Source organism: Podarcis vaucheri, assembly GCF_965113315.1.
Source record: "Podarcis vaucheri genome assembly, chromosome: 3".
Lineage (NCBI taxonomy): Eukaryota > Metazoa > Chordata > Lepidosauria > Squamata > Lacertidae > Podarcis > Podarcis vaucheri.
The window spans coordinates 55,444,170-55,462,437 of record NC_138761.1 but is presented as its reverse complement, the minus strand read 5'-3'; the positions used below and the strand labels follow the sequence as shown (position 1 = coordinate 55,462,437).

The window sequence follows — 18,268 nt, the reverse complement described above, 5'->3', positions numbered from 1 at the left end:
CCGCCCGGCACACTTCTGCTGCGGCTTTCCGTCACGACTCAGCAGAGCTTCGCACAGCGGTGTAGAACTGTCACGTAGCTTGTCTCAGTTCTCAGACAAACACACAGAGTCCAGGTTTGTCTATGTACAGCTTTTATTCCAACATTTCTTAGGAATTTCCAGGACTATTTGCAGCCATGACAAAACTGCATCCTTTCCCCACAAAATACCGAGTGGGACTGACAAACTCCTCCCAAGCTCCTCCCAAGCTTCCAAAACTGACGTCAGAATGGTGTGGCATCCTGGGAAGAACTTAACCTGTTAAGTTCCAAACCCAACAGATCCTACATAGCTGAGGACGAAAATAGACCTACATGTATAGCATACATAAATGTTGCCCTAAAGGAATGGAAATGAGGAATATTATTAGATGATTGTGTATTAATAATATGTACATTCATCTTTTGGCTGGATTCTTTTGGCTGTCCTGAAAGGAAATGCCTCTTGGGGTCTCAGCAAGGAAAATGGCTAAATATTTTGCTTGATGATTTCATCACAGGAGTCTTCTTTAGGAAACGCCACTTCCTGCTGAACAGAGGATATATTGTTCTCAAGAGACCTTTAATATGGGACCCAGCTCAGTCTCATAATGTCAGACAAAGAAGAAGCTGTGGTAAGTCTCTGATATTTCTTTTATTATTTCTTTTATTTATATCCTGCCTTTTGGCTCATGGAGACCGGAACAGGTTGGAAATATCTCAAGAAACATAGATTCAGATTTTCTGCAAATATACTAAAATAAATGACTTAATCTCCCTTGAATATTACAATTGTCATGGGGTTTTTCAAGAAGACACATGGGGAAAATGTTATATTAGCCTTTTTGTGCCACTTTGACAGCATTTTAACACTTGATGATACTGATGCAAGCCACTGTGATACATTTTATGATCAACAATAAACAAATAATTATAAAGAAAATAAAATGAATAGTTGGTGAATCTTCTCCAAAACAGTGGAAATTGTAGTTTGGAAAGATGCCAACTTTCTGTCAGAAATCCTTCAGAAGTAAGAACCACTGAGTTCAATGTGGCTTACTCCCAAGTAGCTGACTATAGGACTCTTGTCCTCACAGTCCCTTAACCCAGTTTAAGTCTAGATATGCCCATAGTAGAGGCGAAAATAAACCTGCCAACTCTGCTGTCTAGAATATGTAGTTGACTTATCTATTTTAAGGCTCATATTCTTCTGTATACTTTTAAATCTGGTCACTTGGCAGCCATATTTGTCTCTCATTGTAGTCTGCTTCATGCAATGTGCTACTATGTTTATTTTTCATTGAGTTTCTCCAAACCATTCTTCCCGAGGCTGGAGACCTCCAGATACTGCTGTCTACAAATACCTTCACACTTGAATATTGGCCAAGATGGCTGGAGCTGATGGGAGTTGTAGTCCAAAGAAGAGGCCATATTGGGAAAGGCTGCTCTAAACAAATCACAGTAATCCTTGTAAGAGCAGACTTGCTAGCTCAAAGCAAATTATTCAACCATATTGCTCCTTTTTCCAAGCCAAATAAAAAGCATTGAAAATCCTGAGCTGTTAGAATGAAGGTGATTTGTCTACTTGCATCTGTGGTAATGCCAGTAAAAAGCCCATTGTGGAGTTCTAGTAAACCCTTTCACCCCCATTTGTTACTGAGCATACAATGCAGGCAAAATATGATAGTTTCATTGCTAGGTAGTACTGTATTTGCAAATCCTCATCTCTTCTAATTAAAACCAAGCTTTGCTAAACATGAGCTGCTTAATTTCTCAGATCACTTGGCAAGAACCTAGCTTCTTTACAAGCAGCATAAGGGAGAAGTGTTTGCATTCAAATTTGAAATCTGAGAATGACAATTAATTGTATTCAACCTTAGAGTGTGGTGATAAGCTTTTAAATATGGAACTGTTTTAAACTTTAGCATACATTTGGAATATAATCAAAACAAATCTAAAATAGGAACATAGCTTTCCTGGTTTCTTGATATTGTTTTCATAGTAGTAGCAAGGACACCCCTTCAAAAAAGGGGGAATCTGTGGCTCAACCAACACTGCATCACTGCAGTAAGATCTTGTATCCTTTCCAGCCAGTTTTCCTTCCACCCACTAAGCTTGCACCTCACAGGGGTGGGTGGCACTGTGATAGCAGAACTTTCGGGACTGAATTCTCCTTCGTTTATCCATTCGATTTTGAAAGATATTTAGTACCATCCTATGCTACTGTTAAGTTTTAGGTGTGGTTATGTGACTATCTGCTGCTGAATCATTTTTATTATTTTTATATTTTGCGGTTAACTTTATTTTTCATTTATTTCAACCACTTATATACTGCTTAATTACAATTACATCCAGCTCAACAAATACACATTTGTTGTATTTGTACAATAACTAATTTAATGCTGTGTCATTGCTCATACACTACCCTGGGATCCTATGGAATGAAAGGCAGTCTAAAAAATTAATTCATCTTCTTTTCTTAGAAAGTGATATTCAGATTTGTTCTCTACATCTTCTTCTTCCTCCTCCTCCTCTTCCTCCTCTTCCTCTTCCTCCTCCTCTTCCTCTTCTTCTCTCTCTTGGCTGTGTACACTTTGTACTTTTAAATCACATTCAAAACACATTATTTGCTTCAAAGAATTCTGGACAATATAGTTTGTTCAGGGTTGCTGGGAACTATAACTATGTGAAGAGTGAACTACAGTGCCTGTAATTCTTTGAGGGAAAGAATACATTTAGAATGTGCTTCATGGCTGCACACAGCTCAGATAGATCTCTGGTGGGTGAGAGAAAGAGAAAGAGAAAGAGGGGGAGAGAGAGAGAGAGAGAGAGAGAGAGAGAGAGAGAGAGAGAGAACAGTCTTTGCTTAAAGTTAAAGTTTATATATAGAAATTCAGTGGCAGCTATCTTAATTTCTTTTTCAGAAAAAATACATTGCTCTTTTTAAGCCATTTTTCCATTAACCTTGCCTGATATATATAGATATATACTCAGTGGCCAACTCACCCATTTCAAAATGACTATAACATTTCCTCCTTTAAAAGTTAGGAAAACCTGACACGCACTATCACTTCTTTGAGAACACATTCTTCTCACCTTCACTCATGTGTTCTAAGCAACAGACAGTAAAATCATTACTTTTAAGACATATGGGAATGGGACAAAAGTCATCCTTTCCTTATGCCTTAGTACTCTTATGAATGCCTGGGGCCTTCAAAAGGAATGAAATGTACAATAGACCCCCACAACTATATTTATGGTGCAATCTTACATGTGTTTAGTCAGAAATAATTCTGTATTCAATGAGGCTTAGTTCAACCCCCTGCAATGCAGGAATTGTAACTATAGCATCCATGACAGATGGCCATCCAACCTCTGCTTAAAAATCTCCAATGAAAGAGAATGCCAACAATACTGAGCTAGATGAACCAATGGTTGTTCCTCTGCTGAAGAAAAATCTTCTTATCCACTCACTACACCCACTTGCTATTTTAAGAGTCTTGCTGGCAGAAAAAGGTATTGGCAGAGGGACGGAGTAGGGGTGCAGTGATTGCAGCTTCTCACAGAGTGCCTGGCGTTTAAAGGGATAGCCAGGATAGCTCTGTGAGGACTAACAGCCCTACTTTTGCCTTTGCTTTCATGAGAAGCTCTATGTGTGGGGGAGGGGCTGGTTGGTGGTTGGGAGGGGGGAAATGACTTCTGTGAGCCATGTTCAACGAATAAAAATTCAGTGAAGCTTAGGAGTCCTCATAGAGAGACAGAAGAGCAATATTAGCTTTTCAAGTTACAGTCAGATCAGTTGTTTTGTATTCAGCCCCCATCCAAGTATAGTGAGGGGACGACATAATATGGATACAGCAGAAGAAAATTAATTGTATAATAAATCCTCTTGGTGCTAATGGCTCTGGTGTTTTTGGTGTTCTGAAGTGTGATGTTACTAATCAAGAGAGTAGTGTAACAAGAAGGATAATGTTGACATTACTCATAACAATATTCTAGGGTAGTGACATCAGAAGCCTATAATTCCTTTATTGGCTTTATCAATGTTTTCAACTGGGGGAAAACACACCGAATGGATCACACGCTCACCACATCTGTTGAATGCTGATTGTTTGCCCTGCTATTATGCTTATTACTCAAAATTTATTGCATTTTCTCTGATCTTGAGTCCTGTGGAACAGATGCTACATTAACTTTTTATTTTGGGCAGAAACTTCTACATGCCTCATTCTTTTAAAAGAACATTTATTGGGTGGATATTATAGACATTAAAGTGTTTGCAGAGAACTCTTCAGTGAGCTCTTCTCAATTAAGTGTCGCCGATGAAATCACGTTCCAATGGTTGCGTCTCACCAGAGAGATGAAGTTAAATATTGTTGTTGTTTAGTCGTGTCCGACTCTTCGTGACCAGAGCACGCCAGGCACTCCTATCTTCCACTGCCTCCTGCAGTTTGGTCAGACTCATGTTTGTAGCTTCGAGAACACTGTCCAACCATCTCGTCCTCTGTCGTCCCCTTCTCCTTGTGCATCAGGGTCTTTTCCAGGGAGTGTTCTCTTCTCATGAGGTGGCCGAAGTATTGGAGCCTCAGCTTCACAATCTGTCCTTCCAGTGAGCACTCAGGGCTGATTTCCTTAAGAATGGATACGTTTGATCTTCTTGCAGTCCATGGGACTCTCAAGAGTCTCCTCTAGCACCATAATTCAAAAGCATCAATTCTTCAGCGATCAGCCTTCTTTATGGTCCAGCTCTCACTTCCATGCATCATTAAATATAGTAAATATAGTAAAGTTAAATATAGTAAGATCCAGAAAATGGTTATACAGATTATAATTGGCAAGCCACAGTGATGATCAATGGTGCAAACAGAAAAGACAAAGGAAGAGACAAGAAAGGGGCTGGAAATTATTACCGGTATTACCATATTAGAGGTGTATGAACAGAGGAAGCTGCTTTATATTAGGACATGAGTCCCAGCTCTGTTTTGGTATTATGTATGATGACTGACATGGCATGTCCAGGATTTCAGACTGAAGCCACTATCAGCTCTACCTAGAAGTGCTGCGGATTGAACCTGGAATCATATGTATGCAAAGCCGATGCTCTTCCACTGACTTTCCCCCCAGTAATACTAGGCAGAGCTATCATCAGCTGTTAGCATGATGGGCTTCTGCCAAAGCCCATGATTCAAACAAGGCAGAGGCGCCAGCTTGCAAGGGTGATTGGGGGGGAGGCCAATGTCACATGCGTGACATCACACACAAGTGGATGACCTGACAACTGGTGCGTGATATTGAGACATCAGGAGGAATCAGGGGCAGAGCTGAAAACAGCAGCTGTGCAGCTTCAATGACCAGTGGCTCCTCCTCTGCCTCCTGGCACCACCACCAGTGGGAGGCTGCTTCAACCCTCCTTTCCCTCCATGGCAGGAAGAGGAGGAGAAGGAGCAGGCCACTGGAGCCATGCCTCACTGGGCTCTGTGCTTTGGGGCATTGGGGGGCCCGGCCTCTACCCCCAAAATATTGAGGGGGCAGAAAAGGGATCGGCTCCCAGGAGCTGATACAAGGACTCTGCATGGATGAGGCTACTGCAATTCAATCGAGAGAAAGTAGACATAATTGTGAACTATGACAGATAGGCCTGGTGATATGCAAGAGGTGGAGAGACCTATTTGCCGTGTCGGGCTGCAGATGGTCACAGAGTTGGAAATGTTTATCTAATCTATCTATCATCTAACTAACTAACTAACTAACTAACTACCGATAACTAACTATCATCTCATCTATCTATCTATCTATCTATCTATCTATCTAGTTGCAGGGTACACCAGGAACATGAAACATACTGGGCCTTTATTCAAATTCAAACAGTGATTCCTATTCACACGCCTTTAAACCTCCAGGCTCAAACCTTCTAAGAATGTCAGTAATAACCATCATTGAACTCTTCCTGTCTCCACTGCTACAAATGTCAGTGGGCTGATTTTAGCACTGCTAAAAGTGAACATAAGAATGCTAACCTATTTCAGGGAGATGTAAATGTTACCGAGATATTATAGGTGGAGCTCTAAAAATGCTAATTAAAATGGTTATTTTCTCTTAAAAGTGCTTCAGTACTATTACATTTCTTTTCACGCAGAGGGATTTATAAGGCCAAGCTTTGCACCGAGTAGCAGAAATGATTCACGCTAGCCTGGCTGCTTCCTGTCTTCATCGCACATCAACTCTGTCTCTGGTAGCTTTTTCAACACAAGCAAATTACTTGTATTGTTAGGAAGAGAAAGGAGCAGATGATGAGTTTATGGTACGTGAACAGAGTGTGCATTAGCATTTGGAGCACTGCTACAGCGACACATTGAACAAATCATACAGTCATCAGAGAGCAGGACAGGATCCTGTGGAAGAAACTGGCTCATTTGATTAGAGCATGTGATTTTATCATCATTTCTTATCATTGCCAGAGCCATATAGGCAGTTCAACTACATAGAAGAGCTGAAGAAAAAAATTAAAAACAACAGCAATTCTGTTTCTTTTCCAGACCCCGTAGGGGAAAATGCAGAAGAGATGTCCCTTAAAGATATTTGACCAAAAAGCATTTTATTTTAATTTGGAGACCGAAGAGAAACCACAGAGCAGCTAATGGATGAAAAACTCACAGAAATAGATATCTTTGGCTACAACATGAACTGGCCTGGCTAATGTTAAAACTTTTAACTACCTATATGGCTCTGGCAACACTAAGCAATGATTATAAAATCACACACTCTAACCGATGAGCCAGTTTCTTCCACAGATTCCTCTCCTGCCTCTCAGGATTGATTACTGTCTGATTTGTCCAGTGTTGTTGGAGGTATTTTGCTTTCTCCTGACACATCAAGCCTTCACCTAAACCAAATTTCAAGGTCTGTGATCCAGAGTTTTAGGAAAATGTGAGTCATGATCACATACACTATAGGAGCTTCCAGAAGGACTGTTTATTCACACTATGTTCGAATGAAACTTGTGCTGATGTCACCTGTCTAAGAAGTATTCATCCTCATATGTTTCCACAGAGGTTATAGATAACATTGCCAGCTCTCCCACACTTTCCAGCACAATTTTTGGGACTTTTTGGGACCCAAATTTTCTATGAATAAACAGTCTATCTAAAAGTATTCTGTGTGTCATTCAGCTTGATAAGAGCATAAGAAAACCCCTGCTGGACCAAACCTCCAGCTTAAGTGCTTATAGGACAGGCAGCAGGGCATATTTACTGTCACCACTGAAAACCATTGCCTTTCAGATTATATGAATGCGCTGAATATGGTTTGGTCTGTGCTGGCTGTTTCAGACATGCCAGCTCCCACTTAACACTGCCTCAAGTGAGTGGTGAACATGTATATATGAATTCACCTTCTGTCAGGGGCAATAAGAATAGGGAGCATTATGCTGGTGGGTTTCTAGGCCTGGATTTAACTAACTCAGTGCACTAGCAGAAGGTAGTACAAGTGCTCCTGCTAGTACATGTCTTCCCCCCTTTCCTTCCCCTGCGCTCCCTGCTCCTCTCCCAGATCTGAATCCCTTTGGACTCGTGTGTGGGTAAACAACAAAAATAAATGGCAGGGTGCTTGGATTCAAAATGCAGGGCTTGCACAAAGAGAGCCTGAGTAGCAGAGTTTTAAACTCACAAAAGTCGAGCAGCAGTATAGCATGAGGAATATAGGTTGTTAAACCATTTTTATCTCATTCAGCTGCACACAGCAGCTTACCTCATTCTATCTCTCTTGCCATGAGCAGACCACACACTGTTAAGTAAGTTTAAAATGCTTTACTTACAGTTTCAAGGTCTCGGACATACATTGTTCCATGCAGCAGTAAGGATAATACAGGCAAAATAGTACTGGGTAGAAAATACAGCAAAGTAGCTTCAAGCACAGACACATCCTTCTCGTGGCTTACAAGAGAGAAGGGGGTAGAAAGGCATCACTTCCTCTCTGGAGGAGAGTGGGCATGACCTAACTGAGCCTATCTAGCAACACAGCTCTGTGGTCCTTAAGCCCTTCATGCACCAGCTAACAGTCATGCATAGTTATGTTTGACTGCAGTCTCTCAAAAGAACAACCCTTAGAACAGTGTGCAGGGTGAGGAAAGGGGGAATCATTCCATCTGGCAAGCTGAAATGTTTGCACTGATAGAATGATCAGAAGAGCACAATGTTGAATTCCTCCCTTCAACTTTTATTCCCATGCTTTCTCCTGATGAAAGTCACAAATACACACATCAATGTTACTATTTGGGGAGTGGGGAGAGATGTATTGGTGACAACAGCAGTACCACACAAATCATAGCTTGGGGAAGGATTTTTGTCCAGAACATGATCCCAAACTTGATTCTCCCTTGTATGGCTTCTATTCATCACCATAATCCATGACCAAATACAAGGTCAACATAACATGTCCCTTGACTGGAAACTCCTGGCTCTCTGTTTCATGGCTGAGTGGCAGTACATCACTGGCCCATGTGGGATCCAGAGTTTACCATAGGTTGGAGCCTGAGAAGAAGCCATGTGGAAGGTGCTTCCCACACCACTGCCCCTCATGCATGTATCAGCCCCAGCATGCCGCCAAACAGGAAAGAGAGATAGCGAGATTGTGCTGGGCATTTCAGTGTTTTTTGGAACAAGATAAGAGACTTTTCAGAGCCAAGCCCTGTTTGCTATTTCAGCTAACCATAATTGAGGGCAAGTCTGCCAGAGATACAAAAAAAAAGGGGGGTGGAGGTGGGGAAGAGACCCTTTTTAGTTCAAAGTTCTGAATCCCGTTTCAAGTGTTATCATTGAGTCATGTTCACACAGTTCCTGTAAGCCACCATCAAGCTTTCTTGGTGGGAGATGACAGAAAGATAGCCCTTTGTACTTTCCCTTTGAATAGCCTACTGATCTCTTTGTCAGTGGCTTGATTTTAGTGCTACAATGACCTCATATTTCTCATACTTTGAACTCTTGTTTTAAAGCTTAGCAATGCAAGTATGGTCATAGATCTCATGAGCATTGGATGGAGTGTTTTATTGCTAATTGTTTGGATCTTGGCTTTTTTCACTTATATTGCTTTAAGGAAAGAAGGGGTCTGCCTGAAGCAACGTTGAATACAGGCAACACCACTGCCATTTACACACATGCAATATGTGCGCAACTGGGCTTACGTGTATCACACTGAACCCAGAACTGAATTTAAAAATGGCCCTAAAAGAGCGCAAAAAGGTCAGAAAAGGCACCAAAACAGTGCCTAGCAATCCCATGAGCCTTTGCAATTGCAATCCCAAGAGCCCTTGCACTGACCATTGCTGTGGTGAGTTGGAGTTTATGGAAGGTGGTTGGGAGAACGTGATTGTGGTGGAGTTTGGCAGAGTGCCTCACTCTACTTAATAATAGGGCCAGCCCTGTGTCAGGGAATGTTATTTCCAACTGTCTTAAGTTTGGTGGAGTCTGAGGGCTTATCCACACTTCCTCTTGTCTGGTTCCTTTCCCCTGGGGAAAACCGCTCTTTAGCGCTCAATTGAAGCAAACAGCAATTTGGGTTGTCTGCGGATTGCCATTTGTTCCAATTTATCACTAAAGAGCAGGTTTTCCCTGAGAAAGGAGAGGGCAAGAGGGAAACTGCTCTGACTCATTCTTTCTAAGCATGGAACAAGTGGAAGTGTGGATGAACCTTCAGACAAATATGGCTTAATTTGTTATCTTTCAGAAATAGGATTTTTGAAAAGAAACAAGTTCTTATGTATATCTTCTCTATCCCTTTCTCTCTCCCCCCCCCGTCCCGTTGTCAAGAAGAAAACATGCTTCAAAGAATAATCCAGCACCGTATTTTGTGCTTAAATGAGAAAATAACCCTGCAATCCTAAACACACTTACTACGAAGTAAGTTGCATGGAACACAGGGCTTACTTCTGAGGAAACCTGCATAGGATTGCACTGTACAATCTTAACTTTTTGCAAAGCAGCTGTTAAGAGGAAGCAAAGGTTTCACTTTTTCTGGGCAAGTACGTTCTGCCAGATGTGTTGACAGTTTCTATTTACTGAAAAGATTAATTAATGTATTGGGAAGCAGGGCGGAAAAGAAAACTAGTAAAACATACTGGAGATGGGAAGAGTCAGGGGAAAGAATTGTATAAAGAAAAACTCCTTAGAAATCCACCCAGATTTCAATCATAACTACCCAAACCACAGGGCAGAATCAGACCTGGCAACCCAGTTCTGACTTGTGCTCCACATGTGGGTAGTAACCACAAAGACAGTCTCTTCAAAAGGACATGGCAGCTTCAGGGATGCATGTCATTATCTGAAGCATGCCTCAATGTACAGATTGCCATTTAGTTTTATTTTTGCAAAGGTCTTGCACATGGCAGGCTTTCTACCTGCAGCTGAGCACTTCTGGTTCAGAAGATTCACATGCACAGCAGGTCTGGGACATGCAGAATACAGGAGTGGTGGCAGCAGGTGTGACCCCAGCCTCCCCTGCCACTTGTCCATGCATTCATCAGCTTTCCAAAATGAGCAACACTGTCCTTTCTTCATGCAGCCTGCAATGGCTAACCAAAAGAAGCACCAGTTTACACTGATCCTGTGTAAAAGAATTGCATACTGAAATTTTACTTCCAAATGCCCCTTAGTATTAGAGGCATGACTAACCTCCTCAACCCTTTCAGGAAATACGGCTAATTTTGTTATGAGCATGTTAAGATTTGCAATTTGAATTTGGCTGATCTCCTCTGGACTTAGTAAACAGAGAAAATCTCACGAGGGCTGGATCTCTTGACCCTCTGCAGCTCACAGCCAGCCAGATGTGTGCTGCAGAGTCAGCTCTAAGGGCTTATGCCGGGGGCCAGCAAACCTTTTCAGCAGGGGGCCAGTCCACTGTCCCTCAGACCCTGTGGGGGGCTGGACTATATTTTTGGGGGGGGATGGATGAATGAATCACTATGCCCCACAAATAACCCAGAGATGCATTTTAAATAAAAGGACACATTCTACTCATGTAAAAACACACTGATTCCTGGACCATCTGTGGGCCAGATTGAGAAGGCGATTGGGCCAGATCTGGCCCCCAGGCCTTAGTTTGCCTACCCATGGCTTATGCACTTAACTGCTGGTCTCATTGTGCACTGATATTGCTATCAGTGACTGGGACGCTTCAGCCTGATCTGTTTGCAGGGAGATTAGATGATGTTGGCTACTTAATGAGCATTCATTCCTATTTGTTTACAGGGAGGTTAGACGATGTTGCATCAGAGCGAGTGTTATTCTACGCTTTCCAGTGCATTTTCCAGTCACTTTCCTAATGGCAAAAAGTCCTATTGTTTAGGGTAGCAGATTTATGGCACAAGACCTCCCTATCAAACAACTTGACTTTGCTGGTGCATAGTAGAATCCCACTCGAAAATAGCAACAGTTAGGAAGTCTCCTCAGATAGAAATGGGTGTCTTGTATATGGTTGCAGGGAGGGAAGCAGCTCTGTGAAATACCTAAGTAAGGGAACATGCACAGAGTGATGAGGGTTTTTGGGGTGGTTTTTTTTTAAAGTGTGATTGCCAAAGAAGAAAGAAGAAAGTTTCTTTTGCTTAAAGAATCTCTAAGGATTGCAGAAGCAAAGTGACTGCTTTTGAGTGCTTAAAAAAAACACAATAGGGGATGAGTGTTGCTGTCCTGTAACACACACAGAAGTTCTTGTCCTATTATTTTAAGCAGGGAACATGAGCAAGCTTTCCCCTCTATTCTGCTTGCAGCTACTTCCCAACATTTTCTGGATCTTTTGAAATTATAGCTGCGGATCTTTCATAACTGTGTGCTCCCCATCTCTGGCACTTGACCACACGTCACCCCTCTATTTAAACGCTGAACCTGGCAAACATGAGCACAGCTGTATCCCACCATAAGGCTACTCACCTCCTTCTAATATGCAGATATGAGATTTTGAGCTACTAGTACTTGATTTGGTCTAGCAAGAAGAGAGCGGCGAAAGAGAAATCTGGTTTGTTAAATCATCTGTAAAGGTCCTAGGTCATTTGGCTGCTGTTTTCTTTGAGAGCACATATTGTCAAGATGTTTGTTTACCATTGCCAGATGTTCCCCAATTTTTTAAAGAAAACATCTGTATTGAGATTTTTTTTTTCCCATGTTCACTGAACAATGTTACTGTTTTTGCATTCCAAGAATATCCCCACCCTATCTTCTGCAGACCCCTTCTCTTCCAGCGGCTTGGCCTGTGCCAGGACTTTCTCCCTATAAAGACATTCCTATTCCCAGGGGAAACTGGGGCAAAGATCTTCAACAGATCAGACGCTCATCAAATTGCCATTCTTGTGGCTCTTTGGGGGAAGGTATGATAGTCAATTTCCCCTATGCACAGGGGTTTCCAAAACAGGTGGTTTACAAGTTAAAATTACCAGAAAGTAATTGTTGGGGAAAGGTGCCCTGGTAGGCTGTAGGTCTTCTCCCTTGGAAGTTTTCGTGAAAAGGCTGGAAAGATGTCATTTCTGAAAGCTGGAGGAATAGAGGGTCTTCTCTCCTTAAGTCAGAATTCCAGACTGGATTATTACCTTTCATCTTTCTACATTCCTGCCAGTCTCTCAGTTTCATGTGCTTATTTTTTGGCACATGAATTTGGAATCCCAAGAGAACCCCTTAAAAATTGTGCGGTACAACAAAGCTCAGATGAACAGCAGCTATTTGGATGGGTGCATGTGGGATTTTCTTAGGATTATGCTGATCTGGAGATAAATAAAGAAATGCTCAGTGATTTAGGGGAGTCAGCAGATATTCAGAAGATGAGGGCGGGGAGAGATGCCACCATTTTTCAACTACCTCTCCCTAGTAAGTAGCTGAGACTCTGACACATCAGTGCAATGGATATGTTAGCCACAGTTTGACACAAAGTTAAACATGGTGAAGCTCACTGAAACTAATAAGATTTAGCACTCTAGCTTGCGGTCCTAGCTTGTATATTTTGACACTGAGCTGGTGACACTTACATTGGAAATGTGGTGCCAATTTCATCTCTCCTGGCATTCTCAACATTATGTGGTCATTTTTGTTGATGTCACTTTTTCCCTGATTGTGGAAGTTGAATGTTTGCAGCAGAGGGCAGAGTAGAGTCCCCAAATCTTCTTCAACCAGAAATCTCTTGCCTTGCTTTCTTTGCACTACAGTGGAACTAAAAATGGAAACCCAGTTCAATTTTAGACTGCTGGTGGCAATGAGGACTGTCATGGTGTCAGTCTCCAGTCAATTTCTCTCTCTCTGGCCCTTATCTTCTGCCCACCACAGCTCTATGAGTTTCTCTGTCTCCCATCTGCCTATGCTAGGTTTTTTTGCTGTTTTCCAGGACCCAGCCAAAGACCCTTATCTGGTTATGAATGTTCCTGATACTGCTCCCGAATACAGGATGCTGTTTTGACCATTTGAATGAAACAGCCATATTTTTATGAACTCTTGTTTGGTTTTTAAAGAGATGAAACCCAGTTTATGTGCCACAACAGCTTCATTCAGCACTGATCCATGAAGCTGAAGAAGTATTAGTGGGATCTTTGGGAATAAAGACAGCAAGTAATCTGTCTATTAAGGGGGTTTAGATTTAGAATCTCTTAGTATTACAGGCTGGAGCAAGACGCCACTCTTGGATTTTTCATTCTGAATCCTTTCCATTTCTGTCTAGTGTTACTCCAGAATAAGCAGCGTGTTGGTTGGTCTGCAGATAACGTGAGCAGAAGCTTTAGCAGCTTTACTTTTATGCTGAAAGATGTTTCTGTATTAAAATCCCTTTTTGCTCATGGTTGGCTGTGGCAGTTAGAACTCTGCAAAGCACCGTGCCTGCATTAGGGATCCCATTTCAGTTTCTCGGTGTCTCATTTTTCCAATCTTAAATTCAGTTTTCCACATTTCTACAACAGTTTGTGATTTGTTTATTTTTAATGCCTCGTGAAAATACATCAGCAAATTCCTCCTAATATGCACATGTTTGTATGCAATTTCTCCTAATAGACACATTTTCACAAAGCAATTTTCCTGAATTCAATGCATTTTTAATACATGCGTTTTCATTGATATATTGCTGCAGTATATGCAATTTTGTATGCATTCATTGGCTGGAGAATTTCATTGCAAAATCTGGAAAACTGCAAATTTTGAAGGCTAGCATTGTGTTGTTTTGGAAAGTAAAAATTAGTCAGGTTCATTTTTAAATGCAAACTGATTCAAATTCCCCGCACCCTATCTGTAATAATGGAGCAGAGAGATTTTTCATTTGATAGACTGTCAAAGGCAAATCCTATCTTTGAGGGCTTTCTAATCCAAGTCTGGTTTCAAGATAAAGAACCATAAATAGCCTGAGCCTGTTCTAAAATTCAAGGCATTGGCCTGATCTTAGAGTAGTGTGTGTGTGTGTGTGTGTGTGTGTGTGTGTGTTGCTTTTTTTCAGGCATGACCTGGAAGTTGGTGGAGTCAGCAGAAGGTTCCCCAATACTGTTTCTGCCCAGAATATATGGCTGCAGTGACACTTTCAAATCATCTTCCAGATTAGTGTTTTAAGGCCGTGATTTTGGATATTTAATCACCATCATCTCATAGTACACAGAGGACATGAACGAACATGTTTGGTAGGGTTGCCATAGCTGGAATACTGCAGTTGGCAGCAGTGTCCGGGCAGAAATTTGTGAAATGTCCGGGGAAAACCGGGCATATGGCAACCCATGTTGGCAGTGCTGCTTTGGCCAATTTTCCATAAAAATAACTCAAAAACAGCATTTTTTTGCGATTTTGGCAAAAAAAACCTCATAGACAGAAAAGAGACAGTGCTAGGCAAATCAAACATTTCACGAGACATTCACTTTTACGGTGGGGAGTCATTTTATTGACTCCGGCTTTCAGAAACCCCCACCAATTACCTGTGGTGGAACCTGGACGACTTAATAGCAGACCAGCTCTACATCCCTTTTACAAGCTTAACACCACGGGCTTAAAATGTGAGGGAGAAGCTCAGAGCAACACACCCAAAAGGCAACTGGCGTTAGACAGGGCTGGAAAGAGCCAGGCTGCTGCCAAAGAAATATACTTCATATGCCCAGAAGGCTTGTTTGTGGTAAGGGAGAGATGAGTTCACATTAAAAGGAAAATGCTGGATTAACATAGGGAAGTGGTTTTGTACATGGCTCAGTTCGTGAGTTTGCATGCACTTTTTAAAAAAGAGGCATAAATGATATTTAAAAGAAAACATGAATCCCAGCACTGTCAATAATAATAATAATAATAATAATAATAATAATAATAATAATAATAATAATATCTTTATTGTCAATGTACAACCTGCGTACAATGAAAATGACTGAAATTAATATGCTAAGTCCTATAGAAATTACAACAGGCTGGGGACAGATACAAGAGTATATGTGAGATAGGGAGATTGTAAAGAGTTGTTGACTAACAGGTACTTTTGTAATGTATATAGAGCTAAGTGCTACATAATCACTCAGTGCGTAAGCTGGAGAGTCCCTGGTTTGTATTTTACTTCGGCCACAAACCCAATAGATGGTCTTAGGCAAATGTCTACACTTTGCTGTAATGTGCTCTATGTGGGGCTCTTTTGAAAGACACCTCAGGAACTTCAGCTGGTTTAAAATCTGACCTCCAGGGTGACCGCATAACACCTTCATTTTACCAGTTACACTGTTTACTTTCACATTTCTGAGCAAAATTTAAAGTGCTGGTTTCAGCCTTTCCACCTAACCTCAAACCTTTAACCTAAAGGGCTTGGGCCCAAGTAGTTTTGTACCCATATCAACCTGCCCACAAATAAGATCTTTAATGGAGACTATGCTCATTTTGCCTGTAGGCTAGTGAGCTTGGTAGGCACAAAGAAGAAGACATTTTTAGCGGTGGCATCATGACTCTGGAATTTGTTGTCTGTCAACCTCAAGAAGATCGCCACACTCCAGTCCTTTGGAAAGGCTTTGAAGTCATGTTTCAGGCAAATTATGTATGGTGTGTGTGTACTGCACTATGAAATGGATGAATTGGGAAACTGAGTTTTATATTCTACGCTGGAAGGTTGTTTTTATAACTGGCTTTTAGTTCTGGAGTAATTGTAGAAATGACTTTGAATTTATATTTTGTATTGCTGATGTTTTCTGGAAACGCAATACTCAAAAAGTTTGCCTAGGAATATTTTAATTAACCAAATACAGTGGTACCTCAGGTTACATATGCTTCAGGTTACATACGTTTCAGGTTACAGACTCCGCTAACCCAGAAATATTACCTCGGGTTAAGTACTTTGCTTCAGGATGAGAACACAAATTGTGCTCTGGCAGCGCGGCGGCAGCGGGAGGCCCCATTAGCTAAAGTGGTGCTTCAAGTTAAGAACAGTTTCAGGTTAAGTACGGACCTCCAGAACGAGTTAAGTACTTAACCTGAGGTACCACTGTAAGGGACATTGCACTTTAAGCAATAGCCACACCTTTGCTACTCACTCCCCTTTAATGCATGAGCAACACATGTCGGTGCCTTCACATCTGAAGTTTAAATTTCCAAGCTTCTCTCATGCTATTTATATTAACCATGTGGCAGAGAACACAGAGGAGATGTATTTGCAATGCAGAAGGGGCATTATATTTGCATTATTGAACTGATTGAAGCAAGAGCCGCTCTTAAGCTTCACACGTGAAAACACTCTTTCTGAGCTCCTACTTCTCCAAATCTGGCAGGGCATCAAGTCAGATTTAGTTAGCACTGGAAGATCCAACCTAGCGGCTTTCACACAAAGATCAAAGTGACAATGCATACTGTTTCAAGATATGGCTTGTCTAGTTCTTTTCTTATGAACAGATAGAGATGATTTAAAGGCACTTATTTAAAGGTAGTGCCCCGCATGCTCACTTAATGTGAGACAATTTGGAACAGACTTAGTCTGGATAAGGAAGCTTATTGAAATGTAACAGCATTGGGAAGAATTGTGAGCAGACAAAATGGAAACCATGGAATTTAGGGCTAGAAAGTTGTCGTCCTAAGGATTAAGCAAGATGTGATATAGTCCATGCCATTAACAATTGTGTGAATATTTAAAAATAAATAAATAGCAGGAGGGCTCCAGCCCACTGCAGATCTGGGTAAGGCTCATGAGGGTGGGAAATTGAATTTAATCTTTTGCTCCTGCCGTGGTCCCAATCTAGACTGATACAACACACATTTTACCTGTTTACTAAACCATTCCATACAATTGCTAGCTGCATGAATTAGGCTGTGTCCAGTTTGGCCTTCAATCAACTGCATTACTCTGTGAAAAAAGGAAAGTTATTATGCAGTTATTTAGTTAGAGGCTGTTAAAGAATACTGTGGTACCTTGGGTTACATATGCTTCAGGTTACAGCCTCCGCTAACCCAGAAATAGTACCTCGGGTTAAGAACTTTGCTTCAGGATGAGAACAGAAATCGTGCTCTGGCGGTGCGGCGGCAGCGGGAGGCCCCATTAGCTAAAGTGGTGCTTCAGGTTAAAAACAGTTTCAGATTAAAAACGGACCTCCGGAACAAATTAAGTACTTACCCGAGGTACCACTGTACTTCAAAGGAGCATCAGTAAGGATGGATGGATCACTCTCTTGCCAGACCACATCAGTTTCAAATGTGCTCAGTCATAAGTCTATTCTGTTCCATTTCTGAATCAATCTGATTTTTTTAAAAATAAAAAACTCCAGGATTTTATATATTTTTCAAAAATTGCAATTTTTGTATATATTTTACCCTAGGACATAGAATCATAGAATTGGGAAATTTGGGAGGGAACCTGAGGGTCATCTAGTCCATCCCTGTACAGTGCAGGAATCCTGCACATAGCCATCCCCAGTAGGCTCAAACCACCAACCTTCTGGTTAACAGCCAGACACATTGACCCATTGCACCACAGGTCTGGGGGATGAAAACTGTTTATATGCATTTTATCCTGAAATATGCATTTCTGCATGTACAATATTTTAATCTAAAATGTGCATTTGTTAGTGTATTTTGGTATCTTTGTGAGCCAAGAGGTGAATTTCAAAGTTCAGAGAAATATAAAAAGTGAATACTGAGCTCCAACCCACATGGTAGGACACGAGTTTCCTTTAAAAAGTGGAACAAATTGAATCCTTGTATCAATGTGCTTTTTTCTTCTTCTTGCCTGAGGCTACAACACTAAACAAATCCACAAGGGATTAAGTACTGCTACACTCAGACATACTTTTGAATAAACAT

The 18,268-nt window shown here is 41.3% G+C and overlaps 1 long non-coding RNA gene across 1 annotated transcript; it reads right to left on the bottom strand.

The window, feature by feature from the left end:
- Positions 1 to 5,584: 5,584 nt before the first annotated feature.
- On the bottom strand, positions 5,585 to 17,437 carry LOC309528135. The gene is made up of 3 exons (XR_014217557.1): positions 17,234 to 17,437; positions 13,021 to 13,191; positions 5,585 to 5,602 (listed from the first exon to the last, which is right to left on the bottom strand). It is a non-coding gene; the product is annotated as an uncharacterized lncRNA (long non-coding RNA).
- Positions 17,438 to 18,268: the final 831 nt, after the last annotated feature.